Consider the following 18,563-nt stretch of genomic DNA (forward strand, 5'->3'; position numbering starts at 1 on the left):
GGCGGGCTGCCACGCCTTCACTCTGGAGTTGCGTTGCGTCGTCTGACGGGGCATGTTCAAGCCAGATCTGCCTCCTCGCTACGACGGCAACCCCGACCCTGCGGAGTTTCTACAGCTCTACGAACTGAGCATCAAAGCGGCCAACGACGACGAAAAGGTCATGGTGAACTGGTTTCCCATGGCTCTCAAGGACGGTGCCCGCTGAGGGACTGTCATGGGCTGGACTGCAATAACATGATTAACCATATTAATGCCATAGAGTGAAGAGGCCGGATAAATAAACGAGTGTGGGTTCTTAGTACTCACGATGCTGCCAGGGGCTTAGTCCAGGGGCTTCGCTCCGAGCTGTTGTCGACGTCCCATGCAGAGTTATCCACTAGGGGGCCTTCCCCCCCTCTTGGGCGCCTCCGCCTCCAGATTTGTGGCGGCCGCCCTCTTCTTTCTCCCCCTATCAGGGGGAGAGTCGCTCTCCTCCTCCTCCTCCTCGTTGTCGCCGTCTTTGGCGGTGGAGGAATGGGTCTTGTCTTCGGACATGTCCGAAGTGACCTTGCGGCGGGGTCCGCTCCGGACCCCCTTGGCCTTCCCCATGGCCTTCTTCTCCGGCGCCTTATAGGGCACCGGTACCAGCATCTTTGCTAGACGCGGGATGACCGGTTCTTCGGGCAGCGGAGCCGGACATTGGATCTGCTTCGCCCTCTCCATCCAGTCCTGAAGAAGCAATGATAATAAAAGCTTAGATATCATCTGAGGGAGTCCTGGATTAGGGGGTCTCCGGACAGCCGGACTATATCCTTTGGCTGGACTATTGGACTATGAAGATACAAGATTGAAGACTTTGTCTCGTGTCCGGATGGGACTCTACTTGGTGTGGAAGGCAAGCTAGGCAGTACAGATATGGATATCTCCTCTTTTGTAACCGACCTTGTGTAACCCTAACCCCCTCCGGTGTCTATATAAACCGGAGGGTTTTAGTCCGTAGGACAACATACAATCATACCATAGGCTAGCTTCTAGGGTTTAGCCTCTCTGATCTCGTGGTAGATCAACTCTTGTAATACTCATATCATCAAGAATAAATCAAGCAGGACGTAGGGTTTTACCTCCATCAAGAGGGCCCGAACCTGGGTGAAACATAGTGTCCCTTGCCTCCTGTTACCATCCGCCTTAGACGCACAGTTCAGGACCCCCTACCCGAGATCCGCTGGTTTTGACACCGACATTGGTGCTTTCATTGAGAGTTCCTCTGTGACGTCGCCGTTAGGCTTGATGGCTCCTACTATCATCGACAGCGATGCAGTCCAGGGTGAGACTTTTCTCCCCGGACAGATCTTTGTGTTCGGTGGCTTCGCACTGCGGGCCAACTCGCTTGGCCATCTGGAGCAGATCGAAAGTTACGCCCCTGGCCACCAGGTCAGGTTTGGAAGCTTAAATTACAAAGCCGATGTCCGCGGAGACTTGATCTTCGACGGATTCGAGCCCTTGCCTTGTGCGCCACGCGGTCACGATGAGTACGATTTAGCTCTGCCATCGGATCGTGTTCAGGAGATCGCACTGGCAGCCGCTCCGAGCCTCAATTCGGAGCCAGTTGCGTCATCCATGGATGGGTGGATAGACCCCATCACAGAGTCCGTATCCTCAGCGGCGATCGAGCCGAATATCGACCTTACCTTTCACGAGAGCCATGTTGTCAAACTGTCGGATCCTTCTCCGGCCACGGACCCCGAACAGCATGCGCCCATTCCCATCGAATCCGATTGGGCGCCGATCATGGAGTTTACCTCCGCAGATATTTTTCAGCACTCGCCCTTCGGCGACATACTGAACTCCTTAAGGTCTCTCTCCTTGTCAGGAGGATCCTGGCCGAACTATGTCCGGCAGGATTGGGATGCGGATGACGAAGAAATTCGCCACCCACCCACCACCCACTTAGTAGCCACTGTCGACGACTTAACCGACATGCTCGACTTCGACTCCGATGACATCAACGGTATGGATGACGATGCGGGAGACAAAGTGGAACCACTGCCCACAGGGCACTGGACAGCCACCTCATCATACGATATATAAATGGTTGACACACCCAAAGAAGGCAATGGCAACGAGACAATGGAGGATGACTGAGGGAGTCCTGGATTAGGGGGTGTCCGGATGGCCGGACTATACCTTTGGCCGGACTCCTCGACTATGAAGATACAAGATTGAAGACTCCGTCCCGTGTCCGAAAGGGACTTTCCTTGGCGTGGAAGGCAAGCTTGGCGATACGGATATGTAGATCTCCTACGATTGTAACTGACTTTGTGTAACCCTAGCCCTCTCCGGTGTCTATATAAACCGGATGGTTTTAGTCCGTAGGACAACATACACAACAACAATCATACCATAGGCTAGCTTCTAGGGTTTAGCCTCTCCAATCTCGTGGTAGATCTACTCTTGTACTACCCATATCATCAATATTAATCAAGCAGGACGTAGGGTTTTACCTCCATCGAGAGGGCCCGAACCTGGGTAAAACTTCGTGTCCCTCGCCTCCTGTTACCATCCGGCCTAGACGAACAGTTCGGGACCCCCTACCCGAGATCCGCCGGTTTTGACACCAACATTGGTGCTTTCATTGAGAGTTCCTCTGTGTCATCGCCATCAGGAAGGATGCCTCGCCCCGTCTTTAAAGACGGCACCGTTGCTAAGGGAGCTTTGGCTGTCGGCCAAACCCTCCGGCTAGGTGGTTTTCTTATGACCGCCTGTTCGACTTCTGCACCGACGATGACCTCTCGAGCCATCGAAACAATCTTCATGTCAGCTCGGAACTCGCCGAGCAGTTAGATCCAATGGAGCTCTCTTCCATAAACGAGCTCTTGGATCGCTTCGCTGCCCTGGGAGTCGCTACGGATTACGACCAGATTGGGCCTAAACCCGATCTGAGAGAGATTAACTCTCCCCAAGTCACCCATCATGTTGCTGTGGTAGAGGGACAGTGCGGCGACCCTCCATCTATCTTAAGGACTCGCTACGTCTGGATTCCCGATCCCTCCAAGCCGGATACCCGCGGAGGGGAGGATATCACTCAAGACCTGAACTTAGAGTCAGGCGACGGGCTGGATTCATTGGAAAACATCCAGGAATCCAAATTTTCGAGTTCGGAAATTCCTCGGCCTCTGAGCCTCAGATGGGGTGAGGCTTCGGATTTAATTCCACCCACCCACCCCAACATAAGCGATCTATCCAAAATCAGGCAAGAACCCGATGAAACAGTACATCATTACTGGGCCAGATTCCTCCTGGTTAAGAACAGGCTAAGGGACTGCCGCGAGGAAGACGCAATCTCAATCTTCTGCAATAATTGCACGGACAAGGGAATACTCAATGCCATATGTCACCGTGATATTACACGCTTCGCTGACTTGGCGTCCATTGTACGAAAGTACTGTGTGATGGAAAGCGCCTGGAAAACCAAAATAAAATTTTGGCACAATCCGGCCCTGAATACAAACCCAGTTCGAAATAAAAGGGTGCATCATCACCAGACACTCGGGTCAAGCACTAAAAAGCAAAAACCCTCTACAGGGCATGGAACTGTACTGGAAGGATGGCTTAATGGACCCTGTAAAATTCATAGTACAGAGGACGCCACACCAACTCACAGCCTCAGAGCATGTTGGATACTCCGGCAGGTGGCCAAAATTGATGAAAATCTCCTAATTCCGGAGGCCACAGAAAGCCACCCCAGAGACACCAATACGGTATTAACAGTCTTCGAGACTTTCGCATCAAATAATATGCGAAAAAGGACACTCCGCAGCCTTGCCGAAGTCTACCAAGTAGCAACAATAAACCCATGGAGTGACACGGCTATTACCTTTAACGCCAGTGATGAACCTAAATTCCGAACAGCCCGAGCACTAGCCGCATTGGTCCTCAGTCCAATAGTGGATGGCTTTCGTCTTACCAAGGTACTCATGGACGGCGGCAGCGGATTGAACCTCATTTATGAGGAAACCCTTCAAAAATGGAAATAGACTGGAACCGCATTGAGCGAAGCAGCACAACCTTTAGAGGAATAATCCCCAGTCGGGAAGCACGCTGTACAGTAAAAATCACACTAGATGTGGTGTTCGGCACGCCGGATAATTACAGGTCCGAAGAAGTCATGTTCCATGTGGCTCCGTTCAGCAGCGGTTATCACGCTCTGCTAGGGCGGGAAGCATTTACAATCTTCCAAGCAATACACCATTACGGGTACATGAAGCTCAAGATGCCCGTGCCTAACGGGATCATCACTCTCGCTAGTGATCCGGACATAGCACTCCGCGCCGAAAACAAGACAGCCGCACTGGCCCTCGAGGCACTATCCGAAGCCCTAGCGGCTGAGGAACTGACTGTGCTGCGCTCTACGGTGAATAACGATGTGGTACTCGACAAAAGATCCAAGTCCACCTCCTTTAAACCGGCGGACAAAATAGTCAAATTCCAAGTCCATCCAACGGACCCCAATAAAACAGCTTCCATCGGGGCACAGTTAAAACCTGATGTAGACGCCGCACTACGAGAGTTCCTACGAGAGAACTGGGACATTTTCTCTTGGCACCCTTCAGACATGCCAGGAATCCCATGCAGGCTGGCCGAGCACAACTTAAATATCCAAACAGGATTCAAACCTGTCAAACAGGCTCTTCGGCATTTTTCCGAACCTAAGAGACAGGCCATGGGAGAGGATCTAGCAAAGCTATTGGAGGCCGGATTGATCAGAGATATAAAACATCCGGACTGGCTAGCAAACCTGGTGATGGTACCAAAGAAGGACAAATCCTGGCGCCTGTGTGTTGATTTTAAAGACCTTAACAAGGCTTTCCCAAAGGATCCCTTCCCCCTCCCCCGCATCGATCAAATTACCGACGCTACCGCAGGACATGATCCGTTGTGTTTCCTCGACGCATATTTTGGCTACCATCAAATCAAGATGGCAGAACCAGACCAAGCCGCAACGGCATTTATCACACCATACGACCCATTCTGCTTCAACACGATGCCCTTCGGGCTCAAAAACGCCGGCGCAACATATCAGTGCATGATTCAGACATGTCCGGCAAGCCAGATCGGCAAAACAGTGGAGGCATATGTAGATGATGTGGTCGTCAAAACAAGACATGTTGAATCTCTAGTAGATGACTTGAGGCTCACATTTGATAACCTCCGAACATACGACATCAAGCTCAACCCGGAAAAATGCGTTTTCGGCGTTCCGGCCGGAAAGCTCTTGGGCTTCATTGTATCCGGTAGAGGAATTGAAGCAAATCCAGCCAAGATCCGAGCTCTGTCGCAACTGGATATCCCAAAGGACCTCAAACAAATACAAAAGTTAACCGGATGCGTGGCGGCTCTAAGCCGCTTTATCTCCCGCTTGGGAGAAAAGGCCCTACCCCTTTACCGCCTCCTTCGGCGCACTGAACACTTCAAATGGACGGATGTAGCCACGGCCGGACTCGACGAAATAAAAGCCATACTGGCAACAAACCCAGTCCTGGCCGCACCAAACATTGGCGAACCAATGCTGTTATACATTGCAGCAACACATCAGGTTGTAAGCGTAGTGCTCGTCGTGGAACGAGAAGCGGACGGACTCAAATTCCCCCTTCAAAAGCCGGTCTATTATGTGTCCACTGTCCTCACTCCCTGCAAATCACGGTACCCGCATTATCAAAAGATTGCGTACGCGGTATTCATGGCATCCCGGAAGCTACGACACTACTTTCAAGAGTGTTCAATAAGAGTAGCCTCAGAAGTACCACTTAACAATATTATAAACAACCGTGACGCAACGGGCCGGATTGCAAAATGGGCCATTGAGCTCCTCCCATTCGACATAACTTATAAGCCACGACGAGCCATCAAGTCGCAAGTCTTGGCTGACTTCGTCGCAGAATGGACGGAGGCCGAACTCCCTAAAGAGTACGACACATATTCAAATTGGATCATGCATTTCGACGGCTCCAAGATGTTGGCCGGACTGGGGGCTGGCGTCATTTTGACGTCCCCCACAGGAGACACAGTTCAATACGTACTCCAGATTATGTACACGGACTACAACAATGCAGCCGAATATGAGGCCCTTTTACATGGTCTCCGGATGGCAGTATCCATGGGCATTCAACGCCTAGAGGTGCGCGGGGACTCGAACCTCGCAATATCCCAAATAAATGGAGACTTCGATGCCAAGGATCCAAAAATGGCAGCTTACCGCAATGTCGTCCTAAAAATGTCAGCTCGGTTCGAGGGGCTTGAATTTCACCATATAGCCCGGGAAAATAATCAAGCGGCAGATGTCTGGCACGCATCGGCACAAAACGCGATGTAGTCCCCCCCCAACATCTTCTTGGAAAGGCTGTTCAAGCCATCCGTAGTATGGGAAGGGGAGCCGAACAATAACAGCCCGGACCCAACCGCACTGCCTGACAGCGAACATTCTGACACAATTGGAGGCTCTGCCAATGAAATAACACCTTCAGCCCACGTAATAATGGCTGTCATCGCCCCATGGACAGAACCATTCCTCACCTACCTTACTAGGCAGGAACTCCCCGAGGACCAAAATGAGGCACGCTGCATAGTGCGGCGATCCAAAGCCTACAGAGTCCACAAGGGAGAGCTTTATAAGAAAAGCACTACCGGAGTCCTTCAAAGGTGCATCTCCGAAGAGGAGGGGCAGAACCTCCTGGCTGAAATTCATGCCGGACTCGGCGGTCATCACGCTGCAGCTCGGTCCCTTGTAAGCAAGGCCTTCCGTACAGGCTTTTATTGGCCGACGGCCCCGGCAGACGCTCAGGACTTAGTCCAACGATGCACCGGTTGCCAGCTCTTCGCAAACCAAAGCCACATGCCACCCACCGCCCTCCAAACTATCCCCATTACTTGGCCCTTCGCGGTCTGGGGGCTTGACATGGTTGGACCCCTTAAAGGCGGAACCCACAAGCAAAAATACTTACTGGTCATGGTGGATAAGTTCACCAAATGGATAGAAGCCAAGCCTGTTAAGACGGCCGAATCCGGACCGGTGATAGACTTCATATCCGGGGTCGTACACCGTTATGGCATCGTCCACAGCATCATCACTGATAACGGCACGAACTTCACGGCCGACGAGGTAAAACTCTGGTGCAAAAACATGGGCATCAAGCTCGATTATGCTTCCGTCTATCATCCACAAACTAACGTCCAGGTCGAACATGCAAATGGTCTTATCATGAGAGGCATCAAACCCAGATTAGTGCGGTCCCTCAAGGAATCTAACACGCACTGGGTAGAGGAGCTCGACTCCGTACTCTGGGGGCTGCTGACCACACCGAATCGCACCACCGGATACACACCATTCTTTATGGTGTACGGCGCAGAGGCAGTTTTGCCTTGCGACATAATTCATGACTCACCTCGAGTGCGCATGTACGAAGAAAGAGAAGCCGAGCCCGATTGGCAGGACAGCTTGGACGCATTGGAGGAGGAGTGTGACGTGGCAAAAGCCCGTTCCGCATTCTATCAACAGCAGGCTCGAAGATACCAAAGCAGAGAAGTACGGGCCAAAAATTACAACGTTGGCGAATTAGTTCTACGACTACCGGACAAGAAAAAGGACAAACTCAAGCCTAAGTGGGAAGGTCCCTTCATAATTGACCAAGTCCTAACTGGTGGAGCGTACCGCCTGCGAAATGCATCGGATAACCAACTCGAGCCGAACCCATGGAACGCATCCCGTCTCCGAAGATTCTATGCCTAGCGCCGGACTCTTTGTTCGTCTCCTTCCTTTGTCCATTTTTTATATACTTTCTGTCTTACATTCCTCTTCTTCTCTCTCTCTCTCTCTCTCTTATAGCCTTTAAAAGCTCATAAAGTGACGCGCTATCCGTGCTCATTAAACCTGGGGGCTTCTTTAAACAGAAGCTTATTTATACGGGCTTCATGCCCAACACATGTGTCACACTTCCGCATGTACCTTTTATTCACCATTATATGCATCGATATGACTTAAGTTTTGGCCAAGCTGGGTTGCCTAGCTCCTGTGCTTACCCCTACGTTCCCGATTGTTCGGCTAGGTGGTAAACGGAGCACCTCTGCGATTGTTACTGCCGGGTCAGCCGGACGTGTACCTCAGACTGGGTGAAGCCGAAAGCTAGCGTTCTTAAGGGAATATTTGGTCGCTGAACTAAAGATGATCTTTTTTTTATTTATCTATATGCTCCAGATGTTTTTCCTGCATTTCTTTTCGCAGCATGGACATGCACTTTAGGGCATGCCTCCCAGGGAAAGGAACCCCTAACGGAACTATTCTCCCTGGAAGATGTTTCTTACTAACCATGTAATATAACATAACTAGTCGGGCACTTGTCTGTTCACGCACTAATGACCCCTACGCCTGGTCTCCATGCATTCCCCGGTTCCTATATAACCGCCTGAGAATTCGGACACACTCCGGACCGTCAAGTCCCGAGGCTGAAGCGAAAAGGTCGGCCATGACAAATGATCTACAATCCGGCTGGAAGGCATTATAAATGTCAATTAAATTACATAGTCATTTTGACTGATTGTATTCCTCTTCAATACCATCTAACAGGCTGTCTAATTTACTGTCCTGCTGGGAATACTTTGCAGCCAACTCTACTTGGCCGTATACTAAGCTTACATGGATCTCCTTCCCATCGGGCCCTACAGGACCGACCTCGGCCATATGGTTGGGGTTAGCCTTTGTGTACCGCGTCTTCACCATTGCCCAGGCCTCCCTAGCGCCTTGACGGCAGGCCGATATCTTCCACATTCGGAAGCGCCACCGTGCTCCTTTTAGCTTCTCCGCAAGCTCTCCAAGACCTTCGGGCATGGAGATGGATGGCCACAGGGCCTGGGCGAGGCCTTGCATCGCCTACCGAACTCGATCGAGCAGTTGCGAGAGCTCAGGAAGAAGGTCACCCATAGAACCGGGCATCTCGTCTGCAGGACGACCTGTTAGCACACCTACAGACATTGCTCTGTTAGTCGACTTCCCTGCCGAACTTTCTTTCAAAGGTTCGTTCAAGCACTTACTAAATATGCCGCACCGAAGTCGCTGATTCTCCTTCACGGAGTCTGACAGCCGGGCATGAACATCTTTTAGCTCGACGCCCAGCTTGGTGTTGGAATCTTGGAGATCGTTCTTCTCCTGCCTCACCTTTGTCAGCACCTTCTCACCAGCCTTTAGCTGACGTAGGAGGTGTTGCCTTTCCGGATTCAATCCGGCGCCATCTACAATTTCATTTGTCAGATTCGCACCCATGCCGTGCTTCGCAAAATACTTATCTTTCGAAGTGTATATTACCAGAGGGGGTCTCCTTGGGCTCCCCTGCCGCGGCTAGTGCGGCCTCAAGTTGGGCTTTGCACTCTTCCAGCTCCTTGGACAGTAGGGAATTCTTTTCTGTAAGAACCTGCATAACAAATGATCCTTAAATCAGTTATTCTAACTGTTTCAAGTCTCGGGGGCTACTGGTATATATATAATTACCAAAATTTTCTTACCCGTATGTCTTTTACATATTGCTCCGTGGCTCTGGCTAGACCATTTTGAGCGGCACGGAGGTACGCATCTCCCGAGTTGAAGGCATCTAACGCCCCTTGGGAGAAACAAGTGTCGCGAAGAATTGTCCGACAACGCCTGTGGTTCATGGCACTCTCCACCTCAGAGTGGGTGGTAGACAACCCGTCCACATCCTCCGTCGGAGGAGCGTCTGGCGCGCGCCTTACGTTCGCCTCCACCTCCGGACCAGGCTTTGGAGCCTGGCTGGTGGAGGCGCGATTGGCAGCCTCTCCGGATATAGTCCGGCGAGGTCTCTTTGTCCTGAAGAGAGCAGGAGTGTCAATGTGCCTCGAAGGTATAACACCTGGGATAAGGGGGCGCGCCATACCTTTCGTTGACGCCTCGGTCCGGACTGCACTCCTTTTCTGCCCACGGGGCCCTGCGGCCCCTCATTGGCTTGTCGCCACAGGTTCGGCCTTCCGCCTTAAAAACCTCCCCTGCAAAGTTCGGTTGTAATCAGGAAACTGAAAACACGAGAGGGCAGACACCTATTCGGGGTACTGGGACTTCGATCTCAGTTACCTAGGAGGCCGGGATTAGTCCTGGATAATCAGCCGTAATAGCCACCAAGGCGTTGTCCTTGCTCAATTGCTGGAGCACTCCATCAATCAGCTCCACAGATATGTCCGGATCCTCTTGAGAGGCCGGGTCGAGGGACCGTCCTGGGTCCTCGGGTTGTGGAGGAGGGTTGCTTATTTCCTTAACAGCCCGGCGCAGTTCCTGCGTTGAAGTCGTCAGACTGAATATTTAATAATGGGAATACAAAACGGATGGGCAAGTAAATACGACCGCTTACCCAGCTTGGGGGATTGTGCATAGAGAATCCACCCTGTGGGTTGACGTGGAGAAATTCCTCCTCTTCTCCCTTATACAAAGTGGACAAGATCTTTAGTAGAGCGGCACTTGAATCCGGCCCCTTATGGCTGTAGCGGGTGGCGTCGTCCTCCCCGTTGAAGTCCCACATGGGGTGGCTTCCATACTGAAGCGGTTGCACCCCCCGCATAATGTATTCGGCCATAACCCCCGATCATGGTTAGTCCGGAATGGGCTAACAATCTTATTCAGCCCATCAGGTAAATGATGTCCCTGTCACTTTCCCTCTGAGGGTCCGTGGACGCCAGCTTAGGCGCTTCTTTAAGGGAGCACTGTCGAATTCAGGGAGGCCGATCCGGACAGGATTCGGCAGCAGGACGTCTTCTATATAAAACCATTCCGAGGGCCAGTCTTCGGACGCCTTCTTTGGGGTTCCGGATAGATATCCGGTCCCGGCGATGCACCACACTTCAGCTCCGCCCACTTGATACATTGACCCCTCCTTAGAGCGGGGCACAAGGCAGAATAACCTTTTCCATAGCCCGAAATGAGCCTCGATACCCAAAAACAGCTCGCAGAGGGCTACGAAGCCCGCGATATGCATTACGGAGGCAGGCGTGAGATTGTGTAGCTGGAGGCCATAGAACTCCAGGAGCCCCCGGAGAAATGGATGGAATGGAAATCCAAGCCCCTTATTAAATAAGGGACGAGGCACACCCACTCTCCTTTGGAGGGATCAGGGGCACTCTCCGCTTGCTCTCCGCCATTATAGATGGCAAGGCTGGCTCGAACCGGGACCATATAGGCCGGGAGAAGAAATCCCTTGGTCTGGAGCGTCACTAGCTCTCTATGCGGGATGGAGCATCTCTCCCAATATCCAGGCTGAGGGCTGGAAGGGCGAGAGGAGGAGTCGCGATGGCTGGCCATGGTGGAATGGACCTTTGTCGGATGCGCTCTAATGAACACTTGCGAAGGGTGGAAGATGTGGTTTGGATCTAAATCCTCGTCCCCTTAAATAGGTCAGCTCATTTACGCGGCTAGGGGTGTGAATGTAAAAACACTCAGACTTTTCATATTCGTTTGACATGTGGGAAGCGGCCATTATTGAGCGTAGAAGCAAAGGAGCGCAACATCTACAAGAAACCGGACTTTATTCAACAGGTACACGGAATTTGGAGGAGAACCCGCCTTGCAATGCCGAAGACAATTTGCGCGCCGGACTCATCGTCATTGAAGCCTGGTTCGGGGGCTATTGAGGGAGTCCTGGATTAGGGGGTGTCCGGATGGCCGGACTATACCTTTGGCCGGACTCCTGGACTATGAAGATACAAGATTGAAGACTCCATCCCGTGTCCGGAAGGGACTTTCCTTGGCGTGGAAGGCAAGCTTGGCGATACGGATATGTAGATCTACTACCATTGTAACCGACTTTGTGTAACCCTAGCCCTCTCCGGTGTCTATATAAACCGGAGGGTTTTAGTCCGTAGGACAACATACACAACAACAATCATAACATAGGCTAGCTTCTAGGGTGTAGCCTCTCCAATCTTGTGGTAGATCTACTCTTGTACTACCCATATCATCAATATTAATCAAGCAGGACGTAGGGTTTTACCTCCATCGGGAGCGCCCGAACCTGGGTAAAACTTCGTGTCCCTCGCCTCCTGTTACCATCCGGCCTAGATGCACAGTTCGGGACCCCCTACCCGAGATCCGCCGGTTTTGACACCTACAATGACCCCTCCGAGAAGCAACCCAAGCGCCGACGTCAGCGGCGCCGCTCTAAGTCCCGCCAAGGCAAAAGTGGTGATACCGGCACTATAGCACTCCGGACAGTGCGAAAGACGCCAACAATCCCCTCCAGCAAGATTTAGAGCAGGAGGATGGAGAAGCCAGCCCTCCTGATAGAGCGGCAGATGGAGAGGCGGAGGATGATAATTACATGCCTCCCTCCGAAGACGAGGCAAGCCTTGACGATGACGAATTCATCGTGCCAGAGGATCCCGTCGAACAAGAGCGCTTCAAGCGCCGGCTTATAGCCACGACAAATAGCCTTAAGAAAAAGCAGCAGCAGCTTCAAGCTGATCAAGATTTGCTAGCTGACAGATGGACTCAAATCCTTGCGGCCGAGGAATATAAACTCGAACGCCCCTCCAAGAGTTACCCAAAATGCAGGTTGCTACCCTGACTGGAGGAGGAAGCACCAAAACCAACATCTCCGGCGTATGACGCGGCTGAGCGGCCACCTCGTGGCCGAGACAGAGAGGCATTCCAGTCAAAAGCTCAGCCCGCACCCCGACGCCATTCAAATAAAAAGGTATGGGGAAATACGCCAGACCTGCGAGACGTATTGGAGGACAAAGCAAAACATGCAAGATCGATCTACGGATCACGAGGGTGCGCCACTATGCGAGACGATAATCGTCACGCCGGATATAGTAAAAGTAAGTCCGGCCGGGCCGAACACAGCGGGCAAGACTCATTTGAGCCGCGTCGCGATATAGCCCAGTACAGAGGCGCCGCACACCCCTTATGCTTCACAGACGAAGTAAAGGATCATCAAATCCCAGAGGGTTTCAAACCCGTAAATATAGAATCATACGATGGCACAACAGATCATGCAGTATGGATCGAGGATTTCCTCCTGCACATCCACATGGCCCGCGGTGATGACCTACACGCAATCAAATACCTCCCACTCAAACTCAAAGGACCAGCTCGGCATTGGCTCAACAGCTTGCCAGCAGAGTCCATTGGCTATTGGGAAGATCTGGAAGCCGCATTCCTCGACAACTTTCAGGGCACTTATGTGCGACCACCAGATGCCGATGACTTGAGCCACATAATTCAGCAGCCAGAGGAATCGGCCTGGCAATTCTGGACACGGTTCCTAACAAAGAAAAATAAAATCGTCGACTATCCGGATGCGGAGGCCCTAGCAGCTTTTAAGCACAACGTCCGCGATGAGTGGCTCGCCCAGCACCTTGGTCAGGAAAAGCCGAAATCTACGGCAGCCCTCACGACACTCATGACCCGCTTTTGTGCGGGAGAAGATAGCTGGCTGGCTCGCAGCAATAACATATCAAAAAACAATGATACTTCGGATACCAAGGATGGCAATGGCAGGTCACGTCGCAACAAACATAAGCGCCACATTAATAGCGACATTACCGAGGATACGACAGTGAATGCCAGATTCAAAGGCTCTAAACCCGGTCAGCGGAAAAAGCCATTCAAAAGCACTCCGGGCCCGTCCAGTTTGGACAGCATACTCGATCGCTCATGCCAAATAAACGGCACCCCCGACAAGCCAGCCAACCACACCAACATGGATTGTTGGGTGTTCAAGGAGGCCGGCAAGATAAATGCCGAAAACAAAGATAAGGGGTCACATAGCGATGACGAGGAGGAGCCCCGGCAGCCGAACACCGGAGGACAGAAGAGGTTCCCCCCACAAGTGCGGACGGTGAACATGATATACGCAACCCACATCCCAAGAGGGAGCGGAAGCGTGCGCTCAGGGATTTATATGCATTGGAGCCAGTCGCCCCAAAGTTCAACCCATGGTCTTCCTGTCCGATCACCTTTGATCGCAGGGACCACCCTACTAGTATCCGTCATGGCGGATTCGCCGCATTGGTCCTAGACCCAATCATTGATGGATTTCACCTCACTCGAGTCCTTATGGATGGCGGCAGTAGCCTGAACCTGCTTTATCAGGACCTAGTGCGCAAAATGGGTATAGACCCCTCAAGGATCAAACCCACAAAAACGACCTTTAAAGGCGTCATACCAGGTGTAGAGCCCCACTGCACAGGTTCAGTCACACTGGAAGTGGTCTTCGGATCCCCGGATAATTTCCGAAGCGAAGAGTTAATCTTCGATATAGTCCCATTCCGCAGTGGCTATCATGCACTGCTCGGGCGAACCGCATTTGCGAGATTCAATGTGGTACCGCATTATGCATACCTCAAGCTCAAGATGCCAGGACCTCGGGGGGTCATTACAGTTAATGGAAACACAGAGCACTCTCTCCGAACGGAGGAGCACACTGCGGCCCTCGCAACAGAAGCGCAAAGCAGCCTCTTAAGGCAATCCACTAGTTCGGCGATTAAGGACCCGGACAACTTCAAGCGCGCCCAGAGTAATCGGCAATTGGACCGCCTGGCACGTTCCGAGCTCGCATAGCAATGCGGCCCCCACCCCGGTCCTAGCCAAACGGCAAAATCCGTGCCACGCGTACATAATTACGCATTAAAAATACCATGGGAATAGGTGGGGAGGGGGCATGACTGCGGCACGCTCCAAGACGCGGCTTAAACCACACTAGGGGCTTCCCGCTTTGTTATTTTTCTCTTTCAGGACGTTAATCTCTGGAAACCCTGTCCGGCAGCATGATTGCCGAAGACATGATGCAGCAACCAAGGAGGCAAAAAGCTACGTCACACCACAGAACTCCCAGGTGGATTACGATAATGAGTGAAATACTTGCTTTAATACTATTCCTCAGCTTGCCCTTGGAGGGGACATAATCCTACTTTTTGCTTATCACACTACCTGTATCATTCTGCTTTAGTGCACCTTTTTGAATAAACAATGCATAGCATTAAAACTATTATTGCATTCTTCTTATATATATATATGTTCATTCATGACATCCAACACCCGTACACTCTGGTACGACCAATACGCTAGGGGCTTAAGCATACCCCATAATACGGCGTGAGAAGTCCGAACACTTTCGATAGTGCGGCACCCCGAACTTATAGCATTATATGCATCAGCTCCGAATCATGTCTTGGGTCAATAGTTGGGTTTGCCTGGCTCCCATGTTTTGGTACCTTACGTTCTGCTATATTAGCTAAGGTAGCACTGGGAGAACTACTGCGATTGTGCCCCGGTTTCTACTGGGCTAAGCACCTCAGTAGAGAAAGCTAAAATTGACTGTCATGATAAGGCGAGAGACTGGTCGCTGTTCGAGAGGTTTCAAGCCCCTAAAGACATATGCCGCTTAGAGCAAGGAGTCGACCCTGTCCAGCTTAAGGCGTGTATAGCGCCCCGAATTCGGCCTTCCAAATACTAGGGGCTTCGCCGAAATTTAAAATTATAGAATTCTATGGCTAAGTGAGAGTGATAACGCATTATAGTCCGATTGCCTTGTTCGTTGTGCTGAGCACCTCCCTCGAAGGACCCAAAAATGGGAACAAGAGTGCTCAGGTTTATCCCGAACACCCCAGCACTCGTGGCATGGGGGCAGAAGCCGACGACTAGCCATCTCTCAGATTTGATAAACAGCCGAACAGAAGGTAATATTTCAAATTCAAACAAGCGTTGCATAGCGCATATGAACAAGTTTTCATAAATACAGGATTACACAAGCAAGTTTACTCAAATATTACATCTTTTGCACACTCGTCCGCGACAAGATGGGCACCCTTTAGGACACCCTCGTAGTACATCTCGGGGTTGCGATGCTCCTTGCCCTGCGGCGGCCCCTCCTTCACCAGCTTCACGACGTCCATCTTGGCCCAGTGCACCTTCGCACGGGCGAAAGCCCGGCGAGCACCTTCGATGCAGACGGACCGCTTGATGACTTCAAGCCGTGGGCAGGCATCCACAAGCCGCCTCACCAGGCCGAAGTAGCTATTGGGAAGGGCGTCGCCAGGCCACATCCGGACTATCAAGCCCTTCATGGACTGTTCGGCCGCCTTGTGTAGCTCGACCAGCTGCTTTAGCTGGTCGCTCATAGGCACCGGGTGTTCGGTCCCAGTATACTGGGCCCAGAACAACTTCTCCGTCAAGCTTCCCTCCTCGGCCCAGTAAAATTTCGCGGCATCCGACACGCTGCGGGGCAAATCTGCGAATGCTCCTGGAGAGCTCCGAACTCGGGTAAGTAACAAGTAATTTACTTTCACATGCTTGCTCTGCATATTGAATACCTTACCCTCCGCTATCTTCCTCATCGCATCAATCTCCTAGCGGGCCTTTTGGGCTTCGTCCTTGGCATTCTTTGCGCTCTCGAGGGCCGCGGCAAGCTCGGACTCTCGTGTCTTCGAGTCAAGCTCCAACGCCTCATGCTTCGTCACGAGATCCTGGAGCTCTTGCTGCACCTCGCCCACCTGTGCCTCCTGCCTTTCCCGCTCGGTGCACTCCTTAGCCGCTTTGTTTTCGGCCTTGGATAGCGCTTGCTTCAGGGTCGCCACCTCGGTCATGGCCCCTGCCAAGTTTATGATGATCCTATCATTTTGCAATCGCATTCTTTTTATATATATCCATAGACTAGGTACTACTTACCTTTGTTCTCCTCGAGCTGCCTCTTAGCAAGGCCGAGCTCTTTCTTGGACCCTTCGAGGTCCTGCTTCAATACAACAACCTCCGCAGTCAGTGCGGCAGAGGTCAGCAGCGAAGCCTGCATATGCATATAGACATACTTATATTAGACTCCTGTAGATATTAATTGATCCTCTATTCGGCTTTTCTTTTTGAACACCAAACAGAGCATCAGGGGCTACTATCTATGCGGTAATATTTTTCCTATATTTCAAATACTTACCTCAAAGCCTGTTAGAAGGCTGGCATAGGCTTCAGTCAGTCCGCTCTTGGCGGACTGAACCTTCTGGACCACTGCACTCATAATAGTGCGGTGCTCTTCGTCGATGGAAGCGCTGCGAAGTGCTCCCAGCAGATTGACCGGTGCCTCCGGATGGACAGAGGTCACCGGCACAGGTCTTGCCCCTTTTGGAAGGAGGCCGCCTGCCCGAGTCCGGAACCACTGGAGGTTCCGGCGCGGTGTTCAACTGAGGGCCGAACTCAGAGCCCTCGGGAGCCTTGCTCCCCCTGCTCCCGGAGTCCGGATGGTCGCCTTGAGGCACCTCCGGGACTGTCTCCCCTCGACCCGGTGCCTCTTGAGACAATACCTCGGCATTATCCGTAGGGCAAGGGGAGGTGGCGGTCGGAAGTGGATCAATATCCATATCCGACGAGTCCAGGGGGCCATCCGACGAGGATACGTCGATACGGGCCCAGGGCGGTCTGCATAATCATAATTCGGTGTTAGGAGAAGCAGTGCGACAAAGGCATGCTATGAGTTACTCTGGTATCCGAATACTTACGACTTCGTCAGGGGCTTGGCCCTGAGCAGCCACTCGTCTTCGCCTTCAGCGGCGGTGGTGGAGTAGTCCGGAAGGAGAGTACTTCCCTTCTTGGACCCTTCGCCCCCCGGTTGGGGCGGCCTTCCTTTTCTTGTCTCCCCCGACTGGAGGGGGAGCATATTCATCTTCCTCCTCGTCTTCGGAGGAGGAGTGCGTCGCGGAGTCATCGGACGATGAGTCCGATACCACCTGGCGCCGGGAACTCTTTCAGGTTCCCTTGTCCTTCTTGGTCTTCTCCGGCACCTTGCAGGGAGCCAGAGTCAGCATCTCCGTCAGGAGAGCGTCCGCAGTGTCTTCGGGCAGAGGGGCCGGATAGTTAATCTGCCCCGACGTCTCCACCTAGTCCTGTCAAAGGCATGGAGCTCAGACCCCGCACGTGGTTAAGCCAGGGGAAATAAATATCCTACCGGATGTACAGAACTCACCGAATGCGCTAGGCGCTTCGCGCTTAGCCGACGGTCCTCGGTCCTCGGTGAGAGAGGGAGGGACCTCGACGCCCTTGAATAGAACCCTCCAGACGTCCTTGTGCGTCGTGTCGAAGAGCTTGCCGAGAGTCTGGTGCCGGGCCGGGTCGAACTCCCATAAATTGAAATCCCGTTGTTGGCACGGGAGGATCCGGCGGAAGAGCATGACTTGGACTATGTTGACAAGCTTAAGTTTCTTGCTTGCCATGTTCCGGATACATTTCTGGAGTCCGACCAGCTCCACCGATGAACCCCAGGACATGCCCTTCTCTTTCCAGGAGGTGAGCCGCGTAGGGAATCTGGATCGAAACTCGGGGGCCGCCACCCAGTTGGTGTCCCGCGGCTCGGTGACGAGAACCAGGCCGATTGCCACCCCTTTATGGTCTCCACGAAGGAGCCCTCGAGCCATATAACATTGGGCATCTTATCCACCATGGCTCCGCCGCATTCCGCTTGTTGGCCGCCCACCACCTTCGGCTTGATATTAAAGGTCTTCAGCCATAGACCGAAGTGGGGGCGGATGCAGAGGAAAGCCTCACAAACGACGAT

This window comes from Triticum urartu, chromosome 6A (assembly GCF_056163025.1).
Source record: "Triticum urartu cultivar PI428250 chromosome 6A, HENAU_Tu73, whole genome shotgun sequence".
NCBI lineage: Eukaryota > Viridiplantae > Streptophyta > Magnoliopsida > Poales > Poaceae > Triticum > Triticum urartu.